The sequence below is a fragment of the Bombina bombina genome, chromosome 1, assembly GCF_027579735.1.
Source record: "Bombina bombina isolate aBomBom1 chromosome 1, aBomBom1.pri, whole genome shotgun sequence".
In the NCBI taxonomy this organism is placed as follows: domain Eukaryota; kingdom Metazoa; phylum Chordata; class Amphibia; order Anura; family Bombinatoridae; genus Bombina; species Bombina bombina.
Window position 1 is genome coordinate 1,111,128,934 of NC_069499.1, and position 21,420 is coordinate 1,111,150,353.

The 21,420-nt window shown below is 41.5% G+C and overlaps 1 protein-coding gene across 2 annotated transcripts in view; it reads left to right on the forward strand.

Annotated features, from left to right (window-relative positions):
- The window catches only part of SOCS7 (suppressor of cytokine signaling 7), a 133,947-nt gene extending 116,363 nt beyond the window's left edge, over positions 1–17,584 (forward strand). For both annotated transcript variants that reach the window (XM_053697704.1, XM_053697710.1), the window contains one exon: positions 15,918–17,584. The gene's annotated coding sequence lies outside the window, so the exon portion shown is untranslated. The remainder of the gene's footprint in view (positions 1–15,917) is intronic.
- Positions 17,585–21,420: the final 3,836 nt, after the last annotated feature.

The following is a 21,420-nucleotide window of genomic DNA, read 5'->3' on the forward strand; positions in this document are numbered from 1 at the left end:
TATTTATTTAAAATGGAATTTATTCGTTCTTTACTTAAAGAAGTTCTAATTGCTTTTGAAATAGAGGATTCTGGTCCTCTTGATACTAATTCTAAACGTTTGGATAAGGTATTTAAATCTCCTGTGGTTATTCCAGAAGTTTTTCCTGTTCCTAATGCTATTTTCTGCAGTAATTTCCAAAGAATGGGATAAATTGGGTAATTCATTTACTCCTTCTAAAACGTTTTTAAGCAATTATATCCTGTACCGTCTGACAGATTAGAATTTTGGGACAAAATCCCTAAAGTTGATGGGGCTATTTCTACCCTTGCTAAACGTACTACTATTCTTACGTCAGATGGTACTTCGTTTAAGGATCCTTTAGATAGGAAAATTGAATCCTTTCTAAGAAAAGCTTATCTGTGTTCAGGTAATCTTCTTAGACCTGCTATATCTTTGGCTGATGTTACGCAGCTTCAACTTTTTGGTTGGAAACTTTAGCGCAACAAGTAACACATCATGATTCTCATGATATTATTATTCTTCTTCAGCATGCTAATAATTTTATCTGTGATGCCATCTGATATTATCAGAGTTGATGTCAGGTTTATGTCTCTAGCTATTTTAGCTAGAAGAGCTTTATGGCTTAAGACTTGGAATGCTGATATGGCTTCTAAATCAACTCTACTTTCCATTTCTTTCCAGGGTAACAAATTATTTGGTTCTCAGTTGGATTCTATTATTTCAACTGTTACTGGTGGGAAAGGAACTTTTTTACCACAGGATAAAAAATCTAAAGGTAAAAACAGGGCTAATAATCGTTTTTCGTTCCTTTCGTTTCAACAAAGAACAAAAGTCTGATCCTTCATCCTCAGGAGCAGTTTCAGTTTGGAAACCATCTCCAATCTGGAATAAATCCAAGCCAGCCAGAAAGGCAAAGCCTGCTTCTAAGTCCACATGAAGGTGCGGCCCTCATTCCAGCTCAGCTGGTAGGGGGCAGGTTACTTTTTTTCAAAGAAATTTGGATCAATTCTGTTCACAATCTTTGGATTCAGAACATTGTTTCAGAAGGGTACAGAATTAATTTCAAGATGAGACCTCCTGCAAAGAGATTTTTTCTTTCCCGTGTCCCAGTAAATCCAGTAAAAGCTCAAGCATTTCTGAATTGTGTTTCAAATCTAGAGTTGACTGGAGTAATTATGCCAGTTCCAGTTCAGGAACAGGGGATGGGGTTTTATTCAAATCTCTTCATTGTACCAAAGAAGGAGAATTCCTTCAGACCAGTTCTGGATCTAAAAATATTGAATCGTTATGTAAGGATACCAACGTTCAAGATGGTAACTGTAAGGACTATCTTGCCTTTTGTTCAGCAAGGGAATTATATGTCCACAATAGATTTACAGGATGCATATCTGCATATTCAGATTCATCCAGATCATTATCGGTTCCTGAGATTCTCTTTTCTGGACAAGCATTACCAGTTTGTGGCTCTGCCGTTTGGCCTAGCTACAGCTCCAAGAATTTTTACAAAGGTTCTCGGTGCCCTTCTGTCTGTAATCAGAGGAACAGGGTATTGTGGTATTTCCTTATTTGGACGATATCTTGGTACTTGCTCAGTCTTTACATTTAGCAGAATTTCATACGAATCGACTTGTGTTGTTTCTTCAAGATCATGGTTGGAGGATCAATTTACCAAAAAGTTCATTGATTCCTCAGACAAGGGTAACCTTTCTGGGTTTCCAGATAGATTCAGTGTCCATGACTCTGTCTTTAACAGACAAGAGACGTCTAAAACTGATTGCAGCTTGTCGAAACCTTCAGTCACAATCATTCCCTTCGGTAGCCTTATGCATGGAAATTCTAGGTCTTATGACTGCTGCATCGGACGCGATCCCCTTTGCTCGTTTTCACATGCGACCTCTTCAGCTTTGTATGCTGAATCAATGGTGCAAGGATTACACAAAGATATCTCAATTAATATCTTTAAAACCGATTGTTTCGACACTCTCTAACGTGGTGGACAGATCACCATCGTTTAATTCAGGGGGCTTCTTTTGTGCTTCCGACCTGGACTGTAATTTCAACAGATGCAAGTCTCTCAGGTTGGGGAGCTGTGTGGGGATCTCTGACGGCACAAGGAGTTTGGGAATCTCAGGAGGTGAGATTACCGATCAATATTTTGGAACTCCGTGCAATTTTCAGAGCTCTTCAGTTTTGGCCTCTTCTGAAGAGAGAATCGTTCATTTGTTTTCAGACAGACAATGTCACAACTGTGGCATACATCAATCATCAAGGAGGAACTCACAGTCCTCTGGCTATGAAAGAAGTATCTCGAATTTTGGTTTGGGCGGAATCCAGCTCCTGTCTAATCTCTGCGTTCATATCCCAGGTGTAGACAATTGGGAAGCGGATTATCTCAGTCGCCAAACGTTGCATCCGGGCGAATGGTCTCTTCACCCAGAGGTATTTCTTCAGATTGTTCAAATGTGGGAACTTCCAGAAATAGATTTGATGGCGTCCCATCTAAACAAGAAACTTCCCAGGTATCTGTCCAGATCCCGGGATCCTCAGGCGGAGGCAGTGGATGCATTATCACTTCCTTGGAAGTATCATCCTGCCTATATCTTTCCGCCTCTAGTTCTTCTTCCAAGAGTAATCTCCAAGATCTGAAAGGAATGCTCGTTTGTTCTGCTGGTAGCTCCGGCATGGCCTCACAGGTTTTGGTATGCGGATCTTGGCCGGATGGCCTCTTGCCAACCGTGGACTCTTCCGTTAAGACCAGACCTTCTGTCGCAAGGTCCTTTTTTCCATCAGGATCTGAAATCCTTAAATTTAAAGGTATGGAGATTGAACGCTTGATTCTTCGTCAAAGAGGTTTCTCTGGACTCTGTGATTAATACTATGTTACAGGCTCGTAAATCTGTATCTAGAGAGATATATTATAGAGTCTGGAAGACATATATTTCTTGGTGTATTTCTCATCATTTTTCTTGGCATTCTTTTAGAATACCGAGAATTTTACAGTTTCTTCAGGATGGTTTAGATAAAGGTTTGTCCGCAAGTTCCTTGAAAGGACAAATCTCTGCTCTTTCTGTTCTTTTTCACAGAAAGATTGCTATTCTTCCTGATATTCATTGTTTTGTACAAGCTTTGGTTCGTATAAAACCTGTCATTAAGTCAATTTCTCCTCCTTGGAGTTTGAATTTGGTTCTGGGGGTTCTTCAAGCTCCTCCGTTTGAACCTATTCATTGGACATTAAATTACTTTCTTGGAAAGTTTTGTTCCTTTTGGCCATCTCTTCTGCCAGAAGAGTTTCTGAATTATCTGCTCTTTCTTGTGAGTCTCCTTTCTGATTTTTCATCAGGATAAGGCGGGTGTTGCGAACTTCTTTTGAATTTTTACCTAAAGTTGTGGAATTCCAACAACATTAGTAGAGAAATTGTGGTTCCTTCATTATGTCCTAATCCTAAGAATTCTAAGGAGAAATCGTTGCATTCTTTGGATGTTGTTAGAGCTTTAAATATTATGTTGAAGCTACTAAATCTTTCCGAAAGACTTCTAGTCTATTTGTTATCTTTTCCGGTTCTAGAAAAGGCCAGAAAGCTTCTGCCATTTCTTTGGCATCTTGGTTGAAATCTTTAATTCATCTTGCCTATGTTGAGTCGGGTAAAACTCCGCCTCAGAGAATTACAGCTCATTCTACTAGGTCAGTTTCTACTTCCTGGGCGTTTAGGAATGAAGCTTCGGTTGATCAGATTTGCAAAGCAGCAACTTGGTCCTCTTTGCATACTTTTACTAAATTCTACCATTTTGATGTATTTTCTTCTTCTGAAGCAGTTTTTGGTAGAAAAGTACTTCAGGGCAGCGGTTTCAGTTTGAATCTTCTGCTTATGTTTTTCGTTAAACTTTATTTTGGGTGTGGATTATTTTTCAGCAGGAATTGGCTGTCTTTATTTTATCCCTCCCTCTCTAGTGACTCTTGTGTGGAAAGATCCACATCTTGGGTAATCATTATCCCATACGTCACTAGCTCATGGACTCTTGCTAATTACATGAAAGAAAACATAATTTATGTAAGAACTTACCTGATAAATTCATTTCTTTCATATTAGCAAGAGTCCATGAGGCCCGCCCTTTTTTTGTGGTGGTTATGATTTTGTATAAAGCACAATTATTCCAATTCCTTATTTTATATGCTTTCGCACTTTTTTATCACCCCACTTCTTGGCTATTCGTTAAACTGAATTGTGGGTGTGGTGAGGGGTGTATTTATAGGCATTTCTCCAACATAGGTGTGTCCGGTCCACAGCGTCATCCTTACTTGTGGGATATTCTCTTCCCCAACAGGAAATGGCAAAAGAGCCCAGCAAAGCTGGTCACATGATCCCTCCTAGGCTCCGCCTTCCCCAGTCATTCTCTTTGCCGTTGTACAGCAACATCTCCACGGAGAAGGCTTAGAGTTTTTTAGTGTTTAACTGTAGTTTTTATTATTCAATCAAGAGTTTTGTTATTTTAAAATAGTGCTGGTATGTACTATTTACTCTGAAACAGAAAAGGAGATGAAGATTTCTGTTTGTAAGAGGAAAATGATTTTAGCAACCGTTACTAAAATCGATGGCTGTTTCCACACAGGACTGTTGAGAGGAATTAACTTCAGTTGGGGGAACAGTGAGCAGAACTTTTGCTGCTTGAGGTATGACACATTCTAACAAGACGATGTAATGCTGGAAGCTGTCATTTTCCCTATGGGATCCGGTAAGCCATTTTTATTACAGAAAGAAAAAAAAGGGCTTCACAAGGGCTTTTTAAGACTGTAGACATTTTCTGGGCTAAATCGATTTATATATAAACATATTTTATACTCCATAGCCTTGAGGAATTATTTTAATCTTGGGAATTATGTAAAATAACCGGCAGGCACTGTATTGGACACCTTACTCTCTAGGGGCTTTCCCTAATCATAGGCAGAGTCTCATTTTCGCGCCTCTATTGCGCACTTGTTTTTGAGAAGCAGGACATGCAGATGCATGTGTGAGGAGCTCTGATACATAGAAAAGACTTTCTGAAGGCGTCATTTGGTATCGTATTCCCTTTGGGCTTGGTTGGGTCTCAGCAAAGCAGATACCAGGGACTGTAAAAGGGGTTAAATATAAAAACGGCTCCGGTTCCGTTATTTTAAGGGTTAAAGCTTCCAAATTTGGTGTGCAATACTTTTAAGGCTTTAAGACACTGTGGTGAAATTTTGGTGAATTTTGAACAATCCTTCATACTTTTTCGCATTGCAGTAATAAAGTGTGTTCAGTTTAAAATTTAAAGTGACAGTAACGGTTATTTTAAAACGTTTTTTTTGTACTTTTGTTATCAAGTTTTGCCTGTTTAACATGTCTGAACTACCAGATAGACTGTGTTCTGAATGTGGGGGAAGCCAAGGTTCCTTCTCATTTAAATAGATGTGATTTATGTGACACAAAAATTTAGAGAAAATGATGCCCAAGGATGATTCCTCAAGTGAGGGGAGTAAGCATGTACTGGCATCATCCCCTCCTTCGTCTACACCAGTCTTGCCCACACAGGAGCACCCTAGTACATCTAGCGCGCCAATACTCCTTACTATGCAACAACTAACGGCTGTAATGGATAATTCTATCAAAAAACATTTTAGCCAAAATGCCCACTTATCAGCGAAAGCGCGACTGCTCTGTTTTAGAGAATACTGAAGAGCATGAGGACGCTGATGATATTGGTTTCTGAAGGGCCCCTACACCAGTCTGAGGGGGCCAGGGAGGTTTTGTCTGAGGGAGAAATTTCAGATTCAGGGAAAATTTCTCAACAAGCTGAACTGATGTGATTACATTTTAAATTTAAATTGGAACATCTCCGCGCTCTGCTTAAGGAGGGTGTTATCTACTCTGGATGATTGTGAGAATTTGGTCATTCCAGAGAAACTATGTAAAATGGACAAGTTCCTAGAGGTCCCGGGGCCCCCCGAAGCTTTTCCTATACCCAAGCGGGTGGCGGACATTGTAAATAAAGAATGGGAAAGGCCCGGTATACCTTTCGTTCCCTCCCCCCATATTTAAAAAATTGTTTCCTATGGTCGACCCCAGAAAGGACTTATGGCAGACAGTCCCCCAAGGTCGAGGGGGCGGTTTCTACTCTAAACAAACGCACCACTATACCCCATTAGAAGATAGTTGTGCTTTCAAAGATCCTATGGATAAAAAATTAGAAGGTTTGCTTAAAAAGATGTTTGTTCAGCAAGGTTACCTTCTACAAACCAATTTCAGCATTGTTCCTGTCACTACAGCAGCGTGTTTCTGGTTCGATGAACTAGAAAAGGCGCTCAATAATAATTCTTCTTCTTATGAGGAGATTATGGACAGAATTCATGCTCTCAAATTGGCTAATTCTTTCACCCTAGACGCCACTTTGCAATTGGCTAGGTTAGCGGCGAAAAATTCTGGTTTTGCTATTGTGGCGCGCAGAGCGCTTTGGTTAAAATCTTGGTCAGCGGATGCGTCTTCCAAGAACAAATTGCTTAACATTCCTTTCAAGGGGAAAACGCTGTTTGGCCCTGACTTGAAAGAGATTATCTCTGATATCACTGGGGGCAAGGGCCACGCCCTTCCTCAGGATAGGTCTTTCACGGCCAAAAATAAACCTAATTTTCGTCCCTTTCGGCGAGAAACGGACCAGCCCCAAGTGCTACGTCCTCTAAGCAAGAGGGTAATACTTCTCAAGCCAAGCCAGCCTGGAGACCAATGCCAGGCTGGAACAAAGGAAAGCAGGCCAAGAAACCTGCCACTGCTACCAGACAGCATGAGATGTTGGCCCCCGATCCGGGGACCGGATCTGGTGGGGGGCAGACTCTCTCTTCTTCGCTCAGGCTTGGGCAAGAGATGTTCTGGATCCTTGGGGCACTAGAAATAGTCTCCCAAGGTTTATCTTCTGGAATCAAGGGGCTTCCCCCAAGGGGGAGGTTCCACAGGTCACAATTGTCTTCAGACCACATAAAAAAAACAGGCATTCTTACATTGTGTAGAAGACCTGTTAAAAATGGGAGTGATTCATCCTGTTCCATTAGGAGAACAAGGGATGGGGTTCTACTCAATCTGTTCGTAGTTCCAAAAAAGAGGGAACATTCAGACCAATCTTAGATCTCAAGATCCTAAACAAGTTTCTCAAGGTTCCATCGTTCAAGAATGGAAACCATTCGAACAATCCTTCCTTCCATCCAGGAAGGTCAATTCATTGACCACGGTGGATTTAAAGGATGCTATCTACATATTCCTATCCACAAGGAACATCATCGGTTCCTAGGTTCGCATTCCTGGACAAGCATTACCAGTTTGTGGCACTTCCGTTCGGATTAGCCACTGCTCCAAGGATTTTCACAAAGGTACTAGGGTCCCTTCTAGCGGTGCTAAGACCAAGGGGCATTGCAGTAGTACCTGACCTGGACGACATTCTGATTCAAGCGTCGTCCCTTCCTCAAGCAAAGGCTCACACGGACATTGTCCTGGCCTTTCTCAGATCTCACTGGGTGGAAAGTGAACGTAGAAAAAAGTTCTCTATCTCCGTCAACAAGGGTTCCCTTCTTGGGAACAATAATAGACTCCTTAGAAATGAGGATTTTTCTGACAGAGGCCAGAAAATCAAAAACTTCTAAACTCTTGTCAAATACTTCATTCTGTTCCTCTTCCTTCCATAGCGCAGTGCATAGGAAGTAATAGGTTTGATGGTAGCGGCAATTGGACATAGTTCCTTTTGCGCGAATTCATCTAAGACCATTACAACTGTGCATGCTCAGTCCAGTGGAATGGGGACTATACAGACTTGTCTCCGACGATACAAGTAGATCAGAGGACCAGAGATTCACTCCGGTGGTGGCTGTCCCTGGACAACCTGTCACAGGGGACGAGCTTCCGCAGACCAGAGTGGGTCATTGTCACGACCGACGCCAGTCTGGTGGGCTGGGGCGCGGTCTGGGGACCCCTGAAAGCTCAGGGTCTTTGGTCTCGGGAAGAATCTCTTCTCCCGATAAATATTCTGGAACTGAGAGCGATATTCAATGCTCTCAAGCTTGGCCTCAGCTAGCAAAGGCCAAGTTCATACGGGTTCAATCAGACAACATGACGACTGTTGCGTACATCAACCATCAGGGGGGGAACAAGGAGTTCCCTGGCGATGGAAGAAGTGACCAAAAATCATTCAATGGGCGGAGACTCACTCCTGCCACTTGTCTGCAATCCACATCCCAGGAGTGGAAAATTGGGAAGCGGATTTTCTGAGTCGTCAGACATTTCATCCGGGGGGAGTGGGGAACTCCATCCGAAAACTTTGCCCAAATTACTCAATTGTGGGGCATTCCAGACATGGATCTGATGGCCTCTCGTCAGAACTTCAAGGTCCTTGCTACGGGTCCAGATCCAGGGATCCCAAGGCGACTCTAGTAGATGCACTAGTAGCACCTTGGACCTTCAAACTAGCTTATGTATTCCCGCCGTTTCCTCTCATCCCCAGGCTGGTAGCCAGGATCAATCAGGGAGAGGGCATCGGTGATCTTGATAGCTCCGTGCGTGGCCACGCAGGACTTGGTATGTCAGACCTGGTGAATATGTCATCGGCTCCACCAGGGAAGCTACCTTGAGACGAGACCTTCTTGTTCAAGGTCCGTTCGAACATCCGAATCTGGGTCTCACTCCAACTGACTGCTTGGAGATTGAACGCTTGATCTTATCAAAGCGAGGGTTCTCAGATCTGTCATTGATACTCTTGTTCAGTGCCAGAAAGCCTGTATACTAGAAAAAATATACCACAAAATATGGAAAAAATTATATCTGTTGGTGTGGAATCTAAAGGATTCCCTTGGGACAAGGTAAAAAATTCCTAAGATTCTATCCTTTCTTCAAGAAGGTTTGAGAAAGGGATTATCTGCAAGTTCCTTGAAGGGACAGATTTCTGCTTGTCTGTGTTACTTTCACAAAAAGCTGGCAGCCGTGCCAGATGTTCAAGCCTTTGTTCAGGCTCTTGGTTAGAATCAAGCCTGTTTACAAACCTTTGAACTCCTCCTTGGAGTCCTCAATTTAGTTCTTTCAGTTCTTCCAGGGGGTTCCGTTTGAACCCTTACATTCCGTTGATATTAAGTTATTATCTTGGAAAGTTTTGTTTTTGGTTGCAATTTCTTCTGCTAGAAGAGTTTCAGAATTATCTGCTCTGCAGTGTTCTCCTCCTTATCTGGTGTTCCATGCAGATAAGGTGGTTTTACGTACTAAACCTGGTTTTCTTCCGAAAGTTGTTTCTAACAAACACATTAACCAGGAGATAGTCGTGCCTTCTTTGTGTCCAAATCCAGTTTCAAAGAAGGAACGTTTGTTGCACAATTTGGATGTTGTTCGTGCTCTAAAATTCCATTTAGATGCTACAAAGGATTTTAGACAAACATCTTCCTTGTTTGTTGTTTATTCTGGTAAAAGGAGAGGTCAAAAAGCAACTTCTACCTCTCTCTCTTTTGGATTAAAAGCATCATCAGATTGGCTTATGAGACTGCCGGACGGCAGCCTCCTGAAAGAATCACAGCTCATTCCACTAGGGCTGTGGCTTCCACATGGGCCTTCAAGAACGAGGCTTCTGTTGATCAGATATGTAAGGCAGCGACTTGGGTCTTCACTGCACACTTTTACTAAATTTTACAAGTTTGATACTTTTGCTTCTTCTGAGGCTATTTTTGGGAGAAAGGTTTTGCAAGCCGTGGTGCCTTCCATCTAGGTGACCTGATTTGCTCCCTCCCTTCATCCGTGTCCTAAAGCTTTGGTATTGGTTCCCACAAGTAAGGATGACGCCGTGGACCCGGACACACCTATGTTGGATAAAACAGAATTTATGTTTACCTTATAAATTACTTTCTCCAAGGGTGTGTCCGGTCCCACGGCCCGCCCTGGTTTCTTAATCAGGTCTGATAATTTATTTTCTTTAACTACAGTCACCACGGTATCATATGGTTTCTCCTATGCAAATATTCCTCCTTTACGTCGGTCGAATGACTGGGGAAGGCGGGAGCCTAGGAGGGGATCATGTGACCAGCTTTGCTGGGCTCTTTGCCATTTCCTGTTGGGGGAAGAGAATATCCCACAAGTAAGGATGACGCCGTGGACCGGACACACCGTTGGAGAAAGTAATTTATCAGGTAAACATAAATTCTGTTTTTGAGGTTTGGGAAACTTTGCCCCTCCTGGTAGGAATGTATATCCCATACGTCACTAGCTCCTGGACTCTTGCTAATATGAAAGAAATGAATTTATCAGGTAAGTTCTTACATAAATTATGTTTTTTGGTAGCTATCTCTTCGGCTCAAAAGAGTTTCAGCGTTATCTGCCTTACAGGTGTGATTCCCCTTATCTGATCTTCCATGCAGATAAGGTAGTTTGCGTACCAAACCTGGGTTTCTTCCTAAGGTGGTATCTAATAAGAATATCAATCAGGAGATTGTTGTTCCGTCACTGTGTCCTAAGTCCTTCTACAAAAGAAGGAACGTCTATTACACAATCTTGACGTGGTTCGTGCTTTAAAGTTTTATTTACAAGCTACTAAAGATTTTCGTCAAACATTTGCATTGTTTGTTGTCTACTCTGGACAGAGGAGAGGCCAAAAAGGCTTCAGCAACTTCTTTCTTTTGGTTAAGAAGTATGAAGTTCGCTTAGCTTATGAGACTGCTGACCAGCAGCCTCCTGAAAAATTACAGCTCATTCCAAACAGAGCGGTGGCTTCCACATGGGCTTTTAAAAATGAGGCTTCTGTGGAACAGATTTGTAAGGCGGCGACTTGGTCTTCGCTTCATACTTTTTCCAAATTCTACAAATTTGATACTTTTGCTTCTTCGGAGGCTATTGTTCGGAGAAAGGTCTTACAGGCAGTGGTGCCTTCCGTTTAAGCACCTGCCTTGTCCCTCCCTTCATCCGTGTCCTATAGCTTTGGTATTGGTATTCCACAAGTAATGGATGAATCCGTGGACTGGATACACCTTACAAGAGAAAACAAAATGTATGCTTACCTGATAAATTTCTTTCTCTTGTGGTGTATCCAGTCCACGGCCCGCCCTGTCACTTTAAGGCAGGTGTTTTATTTTTTTTATTTTTTTTTTTGTTTGTTTTTTTTTTTATTTTTTTTAATTACTTAATGATTTTTTTATTTAAACATTTTTTATTTGATTTGAAAAAATAAAAGTAACAATTGGGGGCACGCAGGACCCCTAATCCAAACGATACAAACAGGCGTATAGGACCCTTGAAGCAAGAAACAAAAACAGTAAATGAAATAAATCAATAGGTGAGTCCCCAAGGGTCCAAATGGAGCAGATAGTTTCCCCGGAGTGTGTAGATAAACATAATATGTAGTCATATTTCCCTGCTCGGGTAATAAACAAGTTAAGACTAGTCAGTGGGGAAACTAATACTACTTTGGGATGGAAAATTTGCGGCGAAAATAGTTCGCCTGTTTTGAACCTTGGAGTAGGTTCTATAAATATAGAAGCGGGGGGGGGGGGGGTGAGCTGGTACGAGATACCCAATTCAAATAACATAAAAATAGAATTGACTGGGTATAGCACATTGCAAGGGTAGTGATTGAGTCTATAACCTCTTTTATAATAGAATGAGCCTTAGACTATTATGAGTTGTGTAAACTTGGGCCTCCTCTCTAGACAACATGGGGCCTCGCTACATATCATCACTATGCGGAACAGACTGAGCCTACAACTATCCTGTGGGAATAGGTTATCTCACTCTTAATACGTCATCCAACTCCAAATACGGTTCCCAGGTTAATGGGAATCAACATCTTCAGGATCGCTACCTCACACTGTGTAATGAAGACCTAATCTAATTGTACGTATGTGAACAAATATATGGTTTGGGCTACCTTTGTGTGAACTCCCTCAGGACCCTGGCCACTGGACCAGAAGGAGAAACACAGGCTATGTGAAAATTGTCTCGGATCATAGTAAAAAATGATAATGATGCATCAAAGTGTAATAATAACATATGATTGTCCCTGCTAGGGGCCCCCCTCAAACCCCCAGACCGGACGGGTACATAATAAGGATTTATCAGTACTGTTGGATGCAATATATCAGTAACCCAGTACGGTAATAAGATGGCTGTTACAACCTCCACGACCCGACCCACATAAAGATGTCCCTCCTGGGGCTCCCCACTAACCCACATGAGCCATCAGTAATCAGCGTAATAATAGCAAAACAGCGAGCTAAATTAATATTAAGATCCCACTCCATAAACTATCATACCCCCCCTTCTTATGGCTTTGTATTAGTCTCAATGAAGTTCCATGCAGTAAGACAGCTGAGTGACCCAGATAATATAATTGAAGGTTTGGTTCTCCTAATTTAGGACCCTTGGTACCAACAACAACATTACGTTATCAGGCAATATGAAAGAATGGGATACTCCCCCTCTTGAAAATAATATGCACATCCCCTAAACTAATCTCCTAACACCTAAGCAAACAGATGTGTAATAAATATCCCAACAGGAAGTTTAGGTAGAATTAACAGCCCCACTAATTTTATGACATAGGAGACAAGGCGACTCAGTATTCATAAAGGCAATAACTAACATAACAGTGGATTTGTACAGATAGAGAGAAATTTTTTTTCATTTTTAAAAAAAGGAAATAAAAATAAAAAATTGATTTCTGGCCAGGTTCTATAATTTTTATGCTAACTCACTATATACTAGCAACTTGGCATCAATTCCACAGTAAACTATGCAGTCTTGAAAGCTAAAAGGAAATTCCTAAAGTAGCTTATGGTACAGTAAGCTGAAGTCAGGACAAATATTTGTGAACATTAATATACAACGTTTGTGCTTATAATAGCTAAATAGGTAGCACCTATCTAAAGACTATCTATATTCCCCAGCATTCATAAACTACAAGTATATTTACAATTACGGTGTGCTATTAGGGTCTACAAGCTAGCACAAACTCATTGTCCGGTAATACACATCACGTAGCAAAGATCTCAAATTATCAGAGGATGGACTATGGCTAAGACAAATAAGTCATTGTACTTGACGAGTGATAGTTCAGACCAGTGATCGTCATATACACTTGCCCCAAGAGTCCTAAAAAGTGTAATCATAGCCACCAGTTTAAGGCCAAACCTGCAGCTATATCCAGTAAGAAACAATAAGTCTATTCGGGTGGTATCCAATTTTTACAAAGGATTAGTTCTTTGTTCTAAAAGATGCAATTCTAATAAAAAGTTCAAGGCTTAAGCCTACAGTTATATCCAGTGAGAGGCCATGAGTCCGTTCAGGAGACAGCCTGAGTTGACAAAGGGCTAGTACATTCACCCTACTCCAGTCTTATTATTAGAGCACCAGGCAGAAAAAACTACGGGACGCAGCCTTACCAGATCCAGAGGTAACAGTTCTTGTTTCATGTCGGCTGCTTCCATCTTTATGTCCACTCTCAGTTCCAAAGACAGCTGTCGATGAACCTCTGGCTTCCGCGTATAGCCCATGACACAGTCGGCTGCCACGGGCTTGTTCATAGGCACCTGAGTGATCAGTTGTACTGCTGCGTGGTCTCGATCTGCTGCTCTGTTGTCTCGACCTGCCCGTACCTTTACAGACAGCCCACTGCAGGCCAAAGCGAGTGAAGGCGCTTTCTTCTTATTCTCCCGATTTTTGGGGTCAGATACAACCCACTTGCTGGGCCTCTGGGTGGGGAGCCTATGTCTCCTGAATCCCTGTAGCGCAGTTGTTTTGTCCACCAAGATCTCACGCATGTGGGAGCCTATTACTGCGTTCACCGCTTCCTCAACTTGGGCGAGTTGCGCTGACAGAAGTGCCTGAAGGGTCTTATACGACACATGTGCCATGCTGTCGGTTTTCAGGGAAAGTACTCCTTGTAATCGTGTACAATGTTATGTAGAAGGGTCAAGTGCCAGTCTCACAAGGGCTCAGACTTCTGAATCGTGAGCCGCTGCATCTGTAGTAATGGCGTCCGGAGTTAGCTGCCTCATAACATTATCAAGGCCCTAGGAGTAAATACCGCTCTCAAGCTAAATTAAGTCATTTCACAAGAGCACAGTGCAATCCTTGAATATTGACACCTAAATAAAATAGTTAAGTAGCCTTAAAATCTCCATTATGCCTTTTTTAATAATCAAAAACATCAGGAGCTCTGAATGTTCATGTCTAGTCACTTCAGCGGTTGGCTCCGCCCCCGTGTTTTTTATTTTTAAACTACAGTCACCACTGCACCCTATAGTTTCTCCTTTTTCTTGCTTGTCTTCGGTCGAATGACTGGGAGGTGGCAGTTAGGGGAGGAGCTATATAGACAGCTCTGCTGTTGTTGATCCTCTTGCAGCTTCCTGTTGGGAAGGAGAATATCCCACAAGTAATGGATGAATCCGTGGACTGGATACACCACAAGAGAAATAAATTTATCAGGTAAGCATAAATTTTGTTTTTTCACTGCTACATTTACTTAAAGGGACACTGAACCCAAATTTTTTCTTTCGTGATTCAGACAGAGCATGCAATTTAAAGCAACTTTCTTGCTCCTATTATCAATTTTTCTTCGTTCTCTTGCTATCTTTATTTTAAAAAGAAGACATCTAGGCTTTTGTTTTTGGTTCACTACTCTGGACAGCACTTTTTTTATTGGTGGATGAATTTGTCCACCAATCAGCAAGAACAACCCAGGTTGTTCACCAAAAATGGGCTGGCATCTAAACTTACATTCTTGCATTTCAAATAAAGATACCAAGAGAATGAAGAACATTTGGTAATAGGAGTAAATGAGAAAGTTGCTTAAAATTTCATGCTCTATCTGATTTACGAAAGAAAAAATTTGGGTTCAGTGTCCCTTTAATCCTTTTTTATCTCACTTAGGCCTAGTTTCCATTGAGGCGGTAAAGTTTGGAAACTGGTGATGACATTTATCTTCATTAAAGTCTATGGAAAATTTTATGTTACCACCAGTTTCCAAACTTTACCACCTCTATAGAAACTAGTCCTTACTTGGCTATTCGTTAGACTGAGATATGTGTGAGGTGGGAGGGTTTATATAGAGCTCTTGGGGTTTGGGAATCTTTGCCGCCTCCTGGTGGTAGAGAAGTAATTCCCATGAGTAAGGGATCATGGACTCTCCCTACCATGAAAGAGAGGAATTTATCGGGTAAGTATAAATTATGTTTTAGCAATGTTGTAGCCCTTTAATGCAGGATAAATCATCAAGCTCCTCATCACCTCACATACTCTCAAGCACATAATTGGTATAGGAAGATTACCTTTATAGAAAAATACCAAAATTAGCAAGCAAGGGTTAAATTATTAACTCTTCAACATCTGTATAGCAGGACACCACAAGGCACCCTAGTAGATGTTACACAGCCTGAAATCAGACTGTTTTTTTCCATTTAATATGAATTTCAGTATCAGTAGTAATATTTGGGTAGTAGGATACTAAAAGATATAGTTTTGTTTTTGTATTAGTTTTTTGTTTTTTTTTGTTTTTTAGTACAATTTTACTGAGATGATGTAGTTTCTCTACCTTACAGTAAGTGTAATTATGCAATTTTGATTAGAAACAACTAATTGAATGATAAGGTATGTTTTGCTGGCCTTATTTTTTAAAAATATCTTATTAACTATTTGACTTTTTATTGACAACAGGAATAATATGATTTATACGTATATAAAGTCAACTATCTATGGCCTTTGTATTAAAGTCACACAGCCCTGGATGTCTTAAGACTTGAAGTGCATTAACTTGTGTCTTTTGACAATTTGTAATTGTAAAAAAAAATATATGGTTTACAATTTTGAATTTTCATATGAGAATTATTTTACAGTCCAACCCACAGCTGTAAGTTTACAGATAATAAAACTTTTTTTTTTCTTTTTTTTTAGAAAACGGAGTGTTTGTGGTGACCAAGCAGGATGAAAAATTGAAATTACTGGACAGCCTCATCGGATGGCGGAAAAAGAGGGGGCAACATTTCATTATGTTCATCTCACATCTCCCTCGTGCTCTGCCTTCTCTAGGGGTCATTGAAAAGTAATTTGCAGGTGTCAGCCTGATAGCTTTAAGGAGCCATGCACAATGTAACGTGGCTGAAGTACAGTGGGACAGTGCTTGGCTAAGATTGCCCTTCTGTCACTGGATACCTTAACTGTAAGCTTCTGGAGAAACTGGAAATTACAAGACTGGAACATATCAAGCCCCAAACTCAACCATCTAATGGACTGTAGATCATCTCACTTCATTTACTGAACAAAATATTTTTGTGCGATTGTGTGATTTGCAACATGAAAACTTTCTTGTGCTCCTGTATCCACAATATTCTATTGTGTTTACAAGGTTTTGATTTTTTTTTTTTTTTTAAATCTAAATCAGGAAAGAAACGCTGAGCGTGTACATTTAAAAAATGTTAGCCCTTCTGGAAGTGAATGGGTTACATGTAAATCTTCTAAGCCCAATGTTCCCAGTCCATGACGAAAGGTTCTACTACTGATACATCTCCTCCCGATCTGCCTGCTGTATGAGGGAGAGCAGCTGTTCTGCATTGTACTACTGATAGCACGCTCTGTAATTCCTACTTTTCAGTGGGATTCCCCATCCCTTATTACCTTAACACTCCCTTCTAAGAAAGGGTAAATTGATCTTTTCGGCACCAGAACAACTCCAAGGTTATTCTCTGGATTTCAAGAGCTCCGTCCTGTGTTTATACAAACATTTATTTTTATCCAAAACTGTATTTGCCAGTGCTTAAGATTTGGTCTAGCACTACGTCGTCCATACATGGGGAAAACTGACTGCCTATGTCTCCCTGCGTCCCGTCAGTGACTAATGAAAAGTTTTCCAATGTTGGTGAAAAAAAATCTTTACATGAGGAGTCGATTTCTGCTACCCCAACAGGGTTGGGGAATAGAAAGTTTAAATTAATTTTACTGGGAACAAAAACTATTCCTAATTCTCTCTCCAGCACAATCCCAGCCCCCAAACTCCTCCCCTTTTATTATTTTGTGTATATGTTGTTTTATTTTCTGCACTTAATTTATTGAATAATAGTCTGTGTAATTTATTTTTGCCCTGTTTTCTTATTCTCTCCTGCTGCTTGTGAGTTTTAATATATGAGCAGACAAGGTTATACTTTGGCTGTTATGGAGTTTGTGTCCTATGTGTGAGTGTGGTCCACTACAAATGGGGTGTGGTTCGACATGTCTTTAAAGCCCTGTTTGTATATATTGTGCTTATTGACATGATTGGGGCACATTCCTTTTTTAACTTTTATTTTTGACTCCCATTTAATTATTTTTTTTGTAGACATTGAATAGGAAATAACAGGAAATTGTTGTTGTGTGTTTGTGATGTCTTTCTTCCTCCTGCCCTAAATTGTCCTTTCCTTTTTCCCTCCCAGGAAAACTAAAGCACTCACCCTCTCTCTCCTTCCCAACACTCCCTCCCTCTAGCATCTTGTCTACTACTATCCAACTGCTTCTGGATTAACACATTTTGTTTTTCAGGAGGGTTAGGGAGAGGGTTTGAAATAAATCATTTAGAAATAATTATTGCATTGAGTTTATCTGCTGCCTTTTTGTTTTGTTTTTTTCTCTGTAACCTTATAGTAAGTATAGTAGATACATTTACAATTCAAAACTAGAGTTGGTGGTCAGGAAGTAAAAATATGTTCCAAAACTAAATTTCTTTCCAATGGCATAGAAAGTCCACGAATCCTTTCTAATTACTATTGGGAATTCAACTCCTGGCCACCAGGAGGAGGCAAAGAACACCCCAGCAAAGTTTTAAGTATCCCTCCCACTTCCCATAATCCCCTGCCATTCGTTGCCTTCTCACATAAAGGAGGTGTGCGAAGATGGTGCTCTGAAGAAAATGTAATTTCTTCTTAAGGACACTTTAAGTCCACGGATCATCTTCATTACTTATGGGATATTCACCTCCTGGTCTGCAGGAGGTGGCGAAGAGCACCACAGCAGAACTGTTAAATAGCTCCTTCCCTCCCAACCCAGTCATTCTCTTTGCCTGCGTTAGTGATAGGAGATGGCAAAGTGAGGTGTTAGAAAAGATTCTTCAATCAAGAGTTTATTATTTCTTTTACAAGATATACAGAGTCCACGGTTTCATCCTTTACTTGTGGGATATATTCCTCCTGCTAACAGGAAGTAGCAAAGAGCACCACAGCAGAGCTGCTATATAGCTCCTCCCCCCAGCCATTCTCTTGGTACCGGTGTGTACTGTTTTACTCTGGCATCATAGGGATGAAGAATCATGCCTCGAGTCTGATGAAGAATCATGCCTCGAGTAGTAACTAAGATCGATGTTCGTTCCCACTAGTGATGCTGAGGAAGTACAGGAGAAGTCTTCAGTATGGGGGAACGTTTTCTTGCTGCAAGCAATTTCAAGGTATGTGCAGTCTTTTATATATCAGAATCTGGCTGACCTATTCCCCATGAGGGGCAAGGGTAAGCAGTAGTCCTTATTAGAAAAGGGTGATACTGTGGTAGCCTATATATTTTTATCCCAGTCTAAATTCCTGGGGATACTTAAGGGCTATGTGGTTAGACACTGGGGCAGCCTAGACAACCTTCTGTTAACGATATATGGAGGGTTTTTTTGAGGCTGAGTTGTATGACTTCTGTGGGGTTCACATGGCATATTTATTTAAAAGCAGTGTGTACATTTGTTAGTTGAAAACGCTTCCCATGCGGTTTTCTTTATTTTTTGGCTCATCAGACAGGATGGGTGGGGCCTATATTTGCGCTTTAGTGCGCAGTTAGTTTTTCTGGAGAGGTAGCAGCCATTAGCTCCGGTTGGACCCAGACTGTGAGGCTGTACTTTGGAGTGAGACCGGATCGTTTTGACAGGTCTTGGGGGCAGGTAGGCGTGGCGAGGTGCAGAAGTCATTTAGTGAAAAATTGTCTGCAGATTGTTCATTTACTGCCTAATTTGCTTAAATTTAAATTTATCTCTCCTTTTACTTGTGGTGCAACATCCGATGCCACACTAGGCTCTAAAAATCACAAAATTGGTGATTTTGATTGTCGTTTTAACGACTGCAAAACAGTGTACACTTTTTTATCTTAAAGGCGCAGTAACTGTTTTTTGTGCTGAATGTTTTTTCACATATAAGGTTGGGAAAGACTTGTGCTGTTATTACTAGTCTGTACAACATGTCTGACATGGGAAGTCAGTGTTCTATGTGTTTAGAAGCCATGGCGGAACCCCCTCTTACATTGTGCCCTTTGTGCACTGAAAGGACCTTACACTGTAAAGATCATATTTTAAATAGAGAAAGTGGGCCTCAGGACTATTCTCAGTTTCCAGAGAGTCAGCATATACCATCTAATTCTCCCCAAGTGTCACAACCTTTAACGCCCACGCAAGCGACGCCAAGTACTTCTAGTGCGTCTACTTCTTTTACTTTGCAAGATATGGCGGCAGTCATGTCTTCTACCCTTACAGAGGTATTGTCTAAGCTGCCAGGTTTGCAGGGTAAACGCCATAGGTCAGATATTAATGCAAATACTGAACCCTCTGACGCCTTAGTGGCCTTTCCGATGTTAACTCCCAATGCTCTGATTTGGGGGTTAGGGATTTTATGTCTGAGGGAGAACTTTCAGAGTCAGGAAATTTATTACCTCAGACAGATTCGGACTTCGTGTCCTTTAAATTCAAATTAGAACACCTCCGCTTATTGCTCAGGGAGGTTCTAGCGACTCTGGATGACTGTGACCCGATCACGGTTCCTCCTGAGAAGTTGTGTAAAATGGACAAATATTTGGAAGTACCTACTTACACGGATGTTTTTCTGGTTCCTAAGAGAATTTCAGGAATTGTTAAGAAGGAATGGGATAGACCAGGTATACCGTTTTCTTCCCCTCCTAGTTTTAAAAAGATGTTTCCCATATCTGACACCATGAGGGATTTTTGGCAATTGATTCCCAAGGTGGAGGTAGCTATTTCTACTTTAGCTAAACGTACATCTATACCCATTGAGGACAGTTGTGCGTTTAAAGACCCTATGGATAAAAAATTGGAGGGTCTTCTAAAGAAATTTTTTGTTCACCAGGGTTTTCTCTTACAGCCTATAGCTTGCATGGTTCCAGTAACTACTGCAGCTGCCTTTTGGTTTGACGCCCTGGAAGAGTCTCTGAAAGTTGAGATGCCTTTAGAGGACATTTTAGACAGAATTAAGGCTCTTAAGCTAGCTAATTCTTTTATGACGTATGCTGCTTTTCAACTTGCAAAATTTGCAGCGAAAAATGCAGGCTTTGCCATTGTAGCACGTAGAGCGTTATGGCTAAAGTCATAGTCGGCTGACGTATCATCTAAATCTAAGCTTCTGACTATTCCCTTCAAGGGTAAGACCCTATTCGGGCCTGAACTGAAGGAAATAATCTCTGACATTACTGGAGGTAAAGGTCACGCCCTACCTCAGAACAAGCCCCTTAAGATGAGGAGTAAACCAAATCATTTTCGTTCCTTTAAAAATTTTAAAGGAACATCCTCTGCTTCCCCTTCCTCCACTAACCAGGAAGGGAACTTTGCGCAATCCAAGGCGGTCTGGAGACCTAATCAGGCCTGGAATAAAAGTAAACGGGTCAAAAAGCCCGCTGCCGCTACCAAGACACCATGAAGGGGCAGCCCCTGATCCGGGACCGGATCTAATAGGGGGCAGACTCTCTTTCTTTGCTCAGGCTTGGGCAAGGGATGTTCAGGATCCCTGGGCATTGGAAATTGTGGCCCAGGGGGGTATCAGTTGGAATTCAGACTACCCCCCCCCCCCCCCCCCCCCCCCCGGGGAAGATTTCATCTTTCACGATTGTCTGTAGACCAGACAAAAAGAGAGGCGTTCTTACACTGTGTAAAAGACCTCTACACCAGGGGTGTAATTTGCCCAGTTCCAGATCGGGAACAAGGGCAGGGTTTCTATTCAAACCTTTTCGTGGTTCCCAAGAAAGAGGTAACCTTCAGACCGATTTTAGATCTCAAATGTCTAAACAAGTTTCTCAGAGTCCCATCGTTCAAGATGGAGACTATTCGTACAATTCTGCCTATGATCCAGGAGGGTCAATACATGACCACAGTGGACCTGAAGGATGCGTATCTTCACATCCCTATCCACAAGGATCACCATCAGTTCCTGCGATTTGCATTTCAGGACAAACATTATCAGTTTGTGGCCCTGTCCTTCGGGTTGGCCACGGCTCCCAGGATCTTCACAAAGGTTCTATGGTCTCTTCTAGCGGTCCTCAGGCCGCGAGGCATAGCAGTGGCCCCCTATCTGGACGATATCCTGATTCAGGCGTCAACATTTCTTTTGCAAGATGTACCGAGTCCACGGTTTCATCCTTACTTGTGGGATATTATCCCTAACAGGAAGTGGCATAG